This window comes from Bactrocera dorsalis, chromosome 6 (assembly GCF_023373825.1).
Source record: "Bactrocera dorsalis isolate Fly_Bdor chromosome 6, ASM2337382v1, whole genome shotgun sequence".
Classification (NCBI taxonomy): Eukaryota; Metazoa; Arthropoda; class Insecta; order Diptera; family Tephritidae; genus Bactrocera; species Bactrocera dorsalis.
Window position 1 is genome coordinate 17,805,945 of NC_064308.1, and position 12,992 is coordinate 17,818,936.

The window sequence follows — 12,992 nt, forward strand, 5'->3', positions numbered from 1 at the left end:
TGTTATGGAATAACTGTGCCTTCGGGTTCTAAAGGCATCTCACAGCGACTACATTTTAATAAATGGGGGCTATCGTAAAAAAAAAAATATTTCCTTACCATTAACGTTGAAAAAATGCTGTGACATTGAAACACCTAACAAATTAGCTAAATTTTGAAATGTGGTACCCTGGTCACAAACAAAATGGTAAGGAACTAGCCCTATATTTTGAAGTTGGGTAATGGCTTCAACAATATATTTATTGAGGACATCCTCTTTACATGAGCCTCTAACGAAAAAAAAGCTAACGGGTGGGACCAAGGCTCCCCACCTATACCTTGAACCATTATGGTCATTGCAGTTGTGGCTATTCTAGATGTGCGATTCTCATCGACATAATTTGCAAGACCTATCACCCTATCAAATTTCCTATCATACTGCAAATGACATTTCATTCCCTTACGCCTAATTTGAGACTTTATGCTGCTTTGGGTGCAACCTGGGAAACGAGGCCAATCTGCGACAAAATTATATAAAGTATTTTCCGAGAGAATACTAAGTTGGTGCCTTAGGTAGCGGTAAGCAAATGGCGACAAAAAAATACACCCAAAACCAAATTTAAAAAAAAAACTATCATATCGCCGACCGTGATTTTGGCGATTACTATTCAAAAAACTACTCCTAATACAAGCACCTAACTGAGGAGGAACTTTGTTGCAGACTATCTCACGAGGATCTGACTTTTCCCTAAATGAATTACTTCTTAACATTTCCCTACATCATTCTAATTGTAATTCTCCTGTTTTCCATCTAATTTTATTTTCTATTCCTATTATTCTCTTCCCTCAATTTTTTTTTGTATCTGTCCCTGCTGTCAGACCCCTACCTGTTTGCGCGGCTTTTTCACTACTCTTTAATAGTTCCTCCTTAAGAAATGGCAGAGGCTCTAAAATATTATCACGGTCTTTCCTTTCTAAAATCGGAAGCTGCTGCCTCGATGCACCGTTTACATTTAAGACAGATCCTTCCATATGGGGAAAAAACCTTCTACGCCCATTTCAATGGTATTTTCAAAAAAAGAATTTAAGGCGTTAAATATTAGCTCAATAATTGAATTGATGTCCGGCACGGCTCTCGGATGCAATTTGTTTGCGTTACGCATCAGAAAAATGCCGCTCACACGCAAAAATGTATTAAAAGAAAAAATAATACGTATAATATACAAAATATTAAATATAATCATAAAATATGTATAATAATAACTGTGCAAAAAGTGCCTAAAAATTAACTTATATTTGAATAAACTCGTTGAATATTTAAAAGTTCGATTTTTTTATATATATAATAACTATCATAAATATTCAATGATAAATCGTTACTTTAAAATAAGTTATTTAATTAATTAACGGCAATGGCAATAAATTGACAGTTACGCTCTGAACAAGTAGAGCGCAACAGACTGCAAGCGACATCTGTCAAATATTAAAATGCACACGTTCTTAAGGACACAGTTATTGAGGCAACTGCACGACTACATAACTGTGTCCATAAGAACGTGTGTATTTTAATATGTGACAGATGTCGCAGTCTGTCGCGCTCTACGTGTTCAGCACATCGCACTTAAAAGTACACGGAACCTCATTTCAATTATTGTATTTATATCCAAAATTACTATTTTAATTGCAAAATCGAAACACTTATTTCAGCAAATTATCGAAATTTTTCAAAAAGTCACATAAATATGCTAAACACTTTTTGCACTATTTAGCGTTTTTTACTCACCGTTCGAGATCTGTTCCACTGTTAGGAAAATTGAGTATTCTTCCTCCCTCCCTGCAGCCAGCAACACATTTCCTTCAACTGTTTCTTGTTTTATGCATTTTGTCTGTAAAATAAAATAAAAAAGTATTAAATAAATGCAATGCAAATGCAAAAAAATTAAAAATGTTCCCATTCGAATAATAATTTGGCGAGATTTTAATCTGGTCGTGCCTCTTTTCCAATTGCTAAACGTCAAAACCTCCTGAACTCGATTAGCTGTCAAATTTCAGGAGGTTTTGACGTTTAGAAATTACTCTCTCACTTCTAGTGTTCTCTGGTTTTGAATGTGTATGAAAATAAATAAATTCTCACAGCCCCCATATACGTAAAATATGGACTTTTAGATTTCTGTTTGACTTTTCAAGTATACCATGTACAACCGTCAATATATACAATATTTTAGCAACTTAAGTGAACAAATAATCTTGGATATATTACAGTTTACTGCCATAATTGAGCATTCGATCTCCGAATTACCCAGCCCACATTTTTGTTATTCCAGTAGGTTTTTTGTCACAGTATGTGAATGTGTGAAATATCATAACAAAATTGTTCGGAAAAAAAAATGGAAAATCTTTATTTGAGGTATATGGGGTTATCAGATATGTTTGCTGATGTTAATAAATACGGTATCCGGAGGCTTGAAAAGTTTGCACCGATTTCGATTTTTAGAAGTAAAATGTCATGCCCCAAAGAAACTCTTTGTACATAGTTTTATTCTGATATCTTCTTTAGTATTGGCTTCTACACTGTAAAGGAAGAAATCAGATGGAATGGTTGTTTTTCAGTTTCACCCATTTTCGTAATGTAACAACTAATACTACTAAACGAAATAATATTATGCACTGAATTTGGTGGAATTGATATGAATTCAGATCCTTAATTTTCTATATACAAGTATATCTTAACTTTTTAGAGGAATATAGATTAGTTTTAAGTGTTACAAACAACATTTAGGTGAACAAACATGTGTCGAGGGTATTAAAAGCACGTGTAATGTTGCTTATCCGGGGTATAGTCATAAACTACTGAACCGATTTTACCGCATTTGGTCGAAGGGGGCCGTCGCCCCGGGCGCACGTCTTGGGGGCGGTAAAACGATCTTCGCTGTTTTTTAATATTCAGAAAAATACTTCAACAAGTTTTTTTACAAAATTTTTTATAAAAGATGAAGAGTTGTACACTCACAATGTATGTAATGATCTGAATAACAATGAAAAATATTAATTTTTACTCGAATGCTCTTCAGTCGTAGGAGTGACAAAAAAAAAACAGTATCTTTATATTAACTCTGTCGTCGCGACGTGTCACTCTCACAGTTATCCTGTGCTTTGAATGTAACAAATACTTTTATTACTCCAAATTTTCAAAAATGGTATTTAAAAACTCCAATTCGGGCAAAAATTCCTGTAAATTGTGTCAAAAGTGTACAAGATATAGGGTGAAAATGGGTTTTTTCTATGGCTTTTAATAAGATGTCTTGTAAATTTACTATCAATTTCCTCAAAAACCGTATTGTGAGAATTTTGGAACTTCAGAATTTGCGTGGCTTCTGATTCCCAAATTTTATATACTTAATATCGAAGATATTTTGTAAAAGTTCACTTTTGTTCGAACCACCACATGAAACTTATAGGTATGTAGATAAAAGGGGGCAGCAGAACATCTTTGGCCCCGGGCGCCCGAAGTTGTAGCTACGCCACTGATTCATAGTCAGTGATTGCTAAGCATCCATACTTATGTACATATGTACATACATATTGTTAGTTGTGTGTAGGGAGAGGTGTATGTGTTTGATGGTCGAATTGCACATCAGTATCCCCCTCATTTTGTTACTGTTCTTCGAATTACAACTGTATCAATGGATATGCTTGTACTTACATATGTAGTTATATGTGCTACACATGTAGAAGTTATTTGAATGTGTGCATGCACTATATAAGCAAGCAGAAATATTCAATGATGGAGACACAGATGTTATATAGTATATTGACTTTGTTTTTACCCTTCAACTTTTATATTCATTGTGTAGTTATTATGATGTTTTATAAATACTTGTATTCACATACATACATATGTATGTATATGTACAAAATTACTCATGCACATTTACATGAACCGTATAAAAGTTCATTTATTTACGACATGTACATATTGCCTAGGATAATGTTGCGCTCTTTTCAAATTTGCAACTATTTTTATCTAAAATTGATTTAAACCACTATTGCGGAATGTTAGTGGACTTTAGTTTCCCTTGTACTTGCATTGGATACTAAAACAGATTTGCTATTTGCGGATGAGGCAAAGCCAGTCTTCTAGAAAACGCAGATAATTTTTTTACATTATATCGAGTATTTGGCAGCATAAATGGAAAATAATGACGTTCATTAGAATTTCAAACAGTTAGGTTTCGTAGAATTTCATTAATATCTACGCTCGTTAATCGAAAACATATAAAGTGTTGTAACTAAAATCTTAGTTAAGAAACAAATATGTGATTTAGTACAATAAATCACAGTAGAATGCCGCATTTGTAATTTAAAAGAAGAAGAAGTTTTTCAGCAGCTCTTTACACAAAATTTGATAATGAGTGTGGCACCGCTCACACTTAGGTGACATAGTATCTTAAACCGCTTGACCAATTTCAACCGAGTTTGGTGCGTAAAAATGGATGAAATTGAATGACAACCACGCCTATTTTCCATATGTAACAATTTTGAATTCCATATGGCTTTTTCTCTTCGTCACATTGTCGAAATCGGACCTTAGGTTTTTAAGGAGGGGAAAGAAGGCGTTGTAAGGTCAAATCATACGAAAAAAGCCATGTTTTTGTGATTTTTTTTCCTTACGACACAGTTAAAATTTATTTTTTCCAACCATTCATTGAAGTATGACATTCGAAAAATGTCTTATCAATTTTTTACAAGAAATATTAAAAAATACGGCAATGGCAGCAATTGTCCGGACGGGTCTCAAAAAAAAGTTGAATTGCAGTGGCCCTCATAACTTCAAAACTATTGCACCGATCCTTTTGAAATTTTAAATACTATTTCTGTTCATATTTTAAGAGGTAACGCTGTAAATGTTTTTTTGAAATTCCAATTTTTGAATTTTTTCGAAAACTTTGAAGTGAAAACACATGTTTAAAATTTCAAAAAGAACGGTGCAGTAGTTTTGAAGTTATAACTTTGATTTTGAAAACGTGAGTTGTGGGAAAAGCACGTTTAAAGTTTCACAGACGCTCACAATCAAATCGGAGGGCGGATACTTACAAGTGTATTCCGTCAATTTTTCTTTAATTGCTCTCAAATTTTCACAGAATAATCTTAAGATATTGTACATTAATATAAAACAAAATAAAAAAATGCAAAAAAAAAACAAAAATACCTTAAAGTATGTATAAGATATCTTAGCAAAATTAAGCGAACGTATAATTTTGAATGTACGAAAGTTTAATCCCGAAAATGTGTGAATCGGATTACAAGGTGTATCCTACAATTATTTTTTTTTTTAATTTGAATGCTAATCGTCAAATCATTATAAAGTGTAAATTTAGCGCTAAGAAAAGGCTTGAGTTCTGGACTTTAAAAAATATGCCTAAAAAATTATCAGTGCCAAGTGATAAAATTTTTCGGCTACCATTCACATAAAGTTGGGACTTCTGTAAAGCTTTGTGAATGCTATCAACAAAGAAAGTGCTTACTTTCAATGTCTCAAAACAAATTATTTTCGAGCTTGGGAGCTTTTTTAAAAGTACGTCATAATTTTTTTCTGGAATAAAAAACTAAAAATCATTGACAAGCCTTAGGACTCGGACGTACATTTCTTTCTGGAAAGTATTGGAGACGTAACAGATGAGCATGGTGGAAGGTTTCTTTAGGTTATTATGCAAATTAAAAACTGCAGCGACTTCTTTTGGTAGATTCGTCGCGAATTTCTATTAGAATAAAGTATCTTGAATTTTATCACCATTATGAGATCGTTTATTTGAATTTTTTGGAATTTGTGCCTGTAAAATTATAATTTTTCAGGGTAAAACTTAATACTTCAGTTGAGTTAAAGCCGTTTGAAAGGTTGCAGCTAAATTCTAAATTTCACAAAATATTGTAGGCAACTGTTTCTGAAAGTTTTCGTGATTTTGTCATTTCGAATAAGGATTCGACTGACAACTCAAAGCCTGCGGTAAATAGTTGTTTTTCATTCGTAAAGTGCATATTGATATTCTGTTATCGAAAGGCAGTTAGACGAGAGTTATTAGAGGTGCAAATTGGGAGTTTTATTTTTAAAAACAGAACAATATTAAGTTTTAGAGATATCGAAATGAAAGCTTGCCAACGTATTTTTATCCCCTGCTAAAGCAGATAACTACAAACTGAAATTAAGATAAATATGTTTTTATACCTAGTACGTATGTATATGGACCAAACTCAATAAACAAAATACATTTGTTTTGTGTAATGCAAACCATATACAATATGTTAAAATATATAATGACCCACTGATTACCCTCCTCCCGTCCAATCGAAGCGAAGATCGCATAAGCCGAGTCATGAAAGGCAAAAGCGTTTTTTTTAAGGACGAGTTTCTAAAATTGAAACAAAAACAAAATTTTCAATAGTTAAGATTTAAAATTATGTTATAATATTACGTCTACAACTTTGCTTCCGCCGTTTTCCAATAGATGTCTCTAGGGTCAAGCATTGGTCGATTAAATCGATTAAGTCGTTTTATATCGACCTTGGACATTTGTGTCAACATTAACCCAACAAAATATTTGTATTTGATCTGTTCGCATCCCAAACTTATTCTCAACTGAAAATGTCACTTTTTGAGCCGAATTCTAGACATTAGCGAGAAATTTTGCTTTTCTTTTTTAATTCCAAGAAAAGTGCGGTTGAGGACCCGTCCACGCTTTACTGAGGTTGACACATACATAGATAATACTATTACTCTACTACTACCATCTATATGATTTCTATTAGGTATTAAAAAAATATAGAATTTTTGTAAAGCAAATTGTGTTAGTTTACAAAAAAATGGATCATAAAGCATTTCGTGTGTTAATTAAGCATTGCTTTTTTGAGGGAATAAAGGAAAACACTTTTGGACCGTTTTTATACAATAAAGCCTTAAATTTACAAAACGACCGGCAGAAACAAAGTTGTAGACCTAAAAAATTGCTGCGATTTAATTTATTACGAGATACCAATACAATGTTCGTTCCAAAGTAAAGAGGACTTAAAAAAAAAACAGAATAAATGGGTTTTTCGGCAAAATCAATTTTTTCATTCAAAATAGTCTCCTTCTGCTTCAATATAGATTTTTGCACGGTCCAAAAGCATGTCAAACATTGAAAGAATTACGAACGGTTCCAATTAGTATTTTCTCTAAGAATAATATGCCAAGCATTTCTCTATGTTTAGCAAGTGTAGGTAGATTTATAAGATTTTAACGACTGTTATTTGCAAGAAGATTTAACATAAAACCCCTTCGGTAATGCCATAAGGCGAACCATATTCTAATAAAGGCTAAGCCAGAGTTGTAAAAAGAGTTTTAGTAACATATGAAAATCAGAAGCCCAGGGTTTAACAAAACTAAGAACACCTTTGGCTTCCAAATATCAGCAAGAAGACTAGAATTTAACTTAAGGTCCATAGTAACTTCCAGATCAACAAAATTGAAAACGTTCTAGTTTGTAATTTTCTTCATTAAGGAAATTTACAATATATAGAGATATGACTATGTCGTATTACCTAAATGTGCCTTTGTAGTGGATAAATATGTATAAAAGTGCTACCTCATCAATGTCCCTGAAACCCATCCCATCGAAAGCTTTTCGGAAAAAAATTAGTGGTAATATCTCTCTAGCATTACCCTTGCTTCATGAATATTCTAATTTCAGTAAGTTCGAAGATTTCAAGGTACATATAAACATAGGTATTGTATTATTTGTACCTGAGACGTCCGTCTATTTACATTTAAAATATTTCATATTGTTATTCAATGTAATTAGAAATTTTTTGGCCATTATAAGGATTTAAAATTCCTTCGCACCATAAAGGGATCGTCATCACACGTGAGTGGGGTAGCCACTAAAGCTCTTGGGCATTGCTCTTGCTCTGGGTCTGCTTTCTTTTTAGTACATAGTGCATTTTCCACATACGAGGCAATTTACTGCCAATTTTCGTTGCTGGTTATAACTTACTACTAGATTTTGCGTATTGAGTTGCCTAAGCTTGTTTTCTAAAGTCCTTCGTGCTTCTTTCCATCAGTGGCACTTAAAAGGATATGAATTTCGTCGTCTAATAATTCCTCCTCATAAATAAATACATGCAGGACTTTCTGTTTTTTCCATTAAGTGCAGGTGTTTTCGAAAATACTCGTGACCGGAAAGCATCTGTGTTACGTAGAAACTATTACAATTATATATATTAATATTTAAATATGTATTAAAAATATCATATTTTACATTTTTTGCATGAATCTTTCTTGCAATGTAATGCTTGTTCAATTCACATTCTACTGAAAATATATGTAATAGGAATGACACCGTTTCATTTAAGGGGCTATACCAGTGTGACACTTTCAAAAAAACATTTTTTTATTTGCTTTTTCGGTAGAATATATTTCCGTAAATATCCTGTGAAATCGGGAAGGTCGTATCTTGAATAGTTTTCGGATGGCAGCGTTCTAAAGAGCGACCGCTCGAAGGTGCAAACATATATACATAAGTGAAACTTTAAACGCGTTTTTCTCGAAACGACATTTTTCAAAATTGCTGTCATCATAACTCAACCAGAAATTGACCGATCGACTTCAAATTAAAACTGAGTATTTTTGAATACATTTACTATACAATGGACTACGATCTTTTTGATTGATTGAAAATTGTCAATTTCGCATTAAAAAAACGACCAACTTTTTCCTAAAACAACGATTTTTTTTTTTCAAAATTACGCCATTTTGTAAATTTTTGTTTTTTTTCAAGGATCGTAGTACATTGTATAGGAAATATCTTTAAGTTTAATGAACTTTTCAAATTTTTTTGTTTCAGCTACTCATTCGGCCGGAATCATGCCAACAGTTGGGGCACTTTTTTTTGGCAACTCTGAAGGCAGCCGTTATTTTTCAACATTTTTGTAAAAAAAAAAATCTTAAAATATAGCTGAAAATATACCTTATTACGTCCAAAGACGTTCGAAATATTCAATAGCGTACTTTATTTAAAAAAGAATCACGAAAATCGCCAAATTTTTCATGCGTCACACTGGTATAGCCCCTTAAAAGGTTTCAATTAACTACAAATTTACAATTTCAATGAAAATTTTGAAATTATGCTTAGAATCATGGTATGAAATCATTTCTGTTTTGTTTTTAGAGCATATTTATGCGGTTTAGTTTTTTAATAAAATTGAAAATTTAATTTTATTATCAATAAACAGTTTTTAGCCTTTATAGAAGAAAAAATCTGCACCCTAGTAATATTTGAGCATAGGTAAAGTGTTATTCACGTTGCCCGACATTCATACAAATATATAAACTTCGAATGCTGTGTACAAGCATTTGCGTTAGTCAAAAACTTCTGAGTCCCCTCATCAGTCCACTAACGGTTGCGGGCATCAGTCTTTTCCTAACATGTTTGATTTTGTGCTCGGCTATCTCGACACTTTGGCTCTCTTTCCCATTCAGAGAATTTTCGGTTTCATGCGTGCTTTGGTGCAGTTTTTTTCATTTTGTGTTTTATATGTATATTTCAGTCTCTTCCTCGCACATATAGCTTACCTTTACCGTCACCGACAATTCGAAATATCTTTCTTTCTTTCACATCATGCCACCAAACTTTACATTTTTGTTGGGCTGCAACCGAAATGTTTTTTATGTTTGTTTCATTTTTTCTCCTTTTTTATTGAGATGCTTGTGAGTATAAGTGTATATAGCTGTTAGATACGTGAGGTACACGTTTATTCATTTTTATACGGCAGTTTACAGTTAGTACGGCAGCTGTTATCAGCGTCGTGTGTTTTATAGTGGCAGCAACGACTTACCCTGCAGACATACTGCTCATTCGTGTGTTTGTATATTTCTTTCTTTTTAAAGGTTTCACTACGTTGGACCTCTGGTTGGCTCAACATTTGCGCACATAAACAAACGTACATTTATATGTATAATTCATATAAGGAGTCTACCGACGATTTTTAAAATTCGTGTCAAATTTTTATAAAAATATATAATAAATACACGAGAAAGGATAGTAATGGGGATGCGGCCATACGTTATGACCTATACAAATAATTAATAATGGAATAGCGGGCACTGACAGGACCAGACTTTTTCGGTTAATAAATTATCCTTAACAAATATCAAAAATAGTTGGAACCGTCCAATGTTCACGGTTTATGAAGATGTTTGCTGTATTTCATTATGTGCACAAAATGTGGTCAAATTACTCAAAATACACTTGTTCCTTAACGTATGAATTTATAAACCCGTAACTTGCGCTTCGGTTATAGATACACATTGGTGACAACCAATGCTTCACGTATCGAGGTTTCAGCAAAAATTTTGTTAACGACGGATTTTGTTAACGGGCGATCAAGGCTACACGAATCGAGGTTTCAATGAAATTGTTTTTGGAATGCGTTTGAACTCAAAATCGAACAATCAAGGTTTCGAAAAAAAAAATTCTGTTATTGGATCGCTTTCGGATTCAAAAGAAAACCACACCCAAAATTGTTTTGAATTTTACAAAATCCTGTATCTTCAAAATGGCTACGGGAAATTCGTGTATTTAGCAATAATTTCAGAGCTAAACTTAAACAGTCGGCTCTATTTCTTCAATATATCCATAACTAATTACAGTTAAATTCGTCGTATCTGGAACTCCCCGACGTGGTACTTTTGTCCGGCTACTGGTGCAAAATCGCGTGTTTAAAATGTATTCCTAGAGGCAGAAGCTGCAACACAGAACTATATTTCTACTAAACTAATAAATGTCAAGCAGGAGTGAATGAATGACAATTATCCCATTAGATTCCGTTGAACCACCACGAAGCAGACGGCGCCAGGGCTAGTCAATTTTCTTGCTGTGATCATTTTACAAGTTTGTATACATGTATATAAGAATTTTAAAAATCCGAAACTATAAATCGTTCACAACTTTCTTGAAACATTTTATGAAATTTTGTCTGTTTTCAAACATAATTTGAACAAAATATTACCAAAATAGTATCCGTGTCCGGTCGGAACGTACTCATGTCCGGTTGTAAGAATTGATTTTTTATGAAAATATTGTTTAAAACAATGTATTCATTAAATTCGTCCAGATATATGTAGGTATCCGGTTATAAGGACTGTCCTGACTGAGTGTTTCACTTTATTACCGTTATCATCAACATTTTATGGACCCTATAACTTTTATAATTAGATGTGCGCATATTGCTATTCTGATAATACCAATGTGTTTTCAATTTAAATATGTTTAAAGTGTTGCTGACACGGTCAGCTGAGACATCTGCGTTATTAATGCATATATATGACAATATTTTAAATACGAAATTAGAAGCTACAATACATGTACAATGTAAATAAAAATATTTGGCAGTTATGTACACATTTGCAAAGATGGTTGTGAGGTGCACTAACTGTGCAATGTTACTAACATTAAAGATTTTCAAAATGTTCACGGATATACATATATTGTATTTGAGTTTGTACAACCAAGTAAATATATGTATACATAAGTATGTACTTGCATTTGTATCTTCCCAACTCGTATGATTTAGTTTGCAGCGTGGCAGTTGTTGCGGCACACTCACTGAAGTCGAAGCTTCAGTCATTTCGCTTCGTTTGATGCGGCTTTTATTTTAGCATCGGGTTTGTCCACACGATGATTCTGGCAGCGAGTTACTGCCGTCTGTTGGATGACTCCGGGCCCAAAAGCGTTCACAAATAGTAAACAAGCGCACATTTCTTAATGCATACATCCATATATACACTTTGTTTCATTGCTATAAAGACATTATATTTCTGTGAAATATAGTGTGATGTTAAAGCTCCATAGTAACTCTAACAATTCTATAAATACATATTTTTTTTCTAACGGTACTTTACCTACCATTGTAGGTAGTAAGCGGAATGCACTGAAAACGGTGTTTCATAGCTATAAAGACACTCATACTGATCCGTGCCATTTAGAGTTATAAATTAATCTTATTAAATTGTGTTTGCTAATCTAAGAATGCCGCGCAAAAGCATACGTAACGATTAAGAGAAAGAATTTGAATGGTGAGGGTTTGACCAATCGAGTTATTGCTCTGAATTTGGGAAGGTCGGTAACAGTGGTAATTACACTGTGCAACATTTTTGGGATTATTGTCTGGGGGGTGAGAAATTCCAAGTCATTGTGATGGTACTAGGTCAGTATACTAAAACCCTCAAAGGGTTTGGCGTTCGTATGAGTCAGTTTTCCCCAATAACTCCAGACTTCTGGCCATAAACTACTAAAAAAATAAAGTAAACATTTTTATAATTTTTTATTTTTATTTTATTTATTTATTTTTATTCATTTTAATAAATATTGCCTAAAAAGAAATTATAAAAAAGGCGATAAATGACACTTTTTTGAATAAAAACAAATAGAAATTGTAATTCTTAATTTTTCTAAATTTGTTTCATCAAAATCGGACAAGTGGTTCGCGAAAAAACATCAAGATAAGGAAAAAATTTAAAAGGTCATAAAAAAACTGACACATACGAACGCCAAACCCTTTGAGGGTTTTACTATACTGACCTAGTACCATCACCCTGACTTGAAATTTCTCACCCCCCAGATTAGCTGTTGTACTGTGTTACCTGAATTACAAAGAAAATTATGGTCAGAGAACATACATATATATGTATCTATGTACTTATTAACACTCGACAGGAAAGAGAAATTTGTGGACAATTATCAAATAAAACGACGCCAATGCGGAAAGTGAAAAAGGACAACCAAATTTCTGCATTCAACAACGATTTGGTGTGCGGTGAAACGAAATTTTAACATTGTACGTAAGCAAATGCAGAAAACACCTCTTTTTAAACCACGCCACAAAGTCTATCGTCTCAGTTTTGTCTGAAATCACATGAATAAAGAATGGCATGAGGTAATAATAATACGATTGCGGCAAAGTAGACAATGCGCTTACAAAAAA

The 12,992-nt window shown here is 33.1% G+C and overlaps 1 protein-coding gene across 4 annotated transcripts in view; it reads left to right on the forward strand.

The window, feature by feature from the left end:
* The first annotated feature begins 9,499 nt into the window (after positions 1–9,499).
* The window catches only part of LOC105226178 (paired box protein Pax-6), a 90,339-nt gene continuing 86,846 nt past the window's right edge, over positions 9,500–12,992 (forward strand). The window contains exon 1 of one of the 4 annotated variants that reach the window (XM_049460508.1): positions 9,500–12,944. The gene's annotated coding sequence lies outside the window, so the exon portion shown is untranslated. The remainder of the gene's footprint in view (positions 12,945–12,992) is intronic. The other 3 variants (XM_049460507.1, XM_049460506.1, XM_049460504.1) reach the window with 3 other exon arrangements.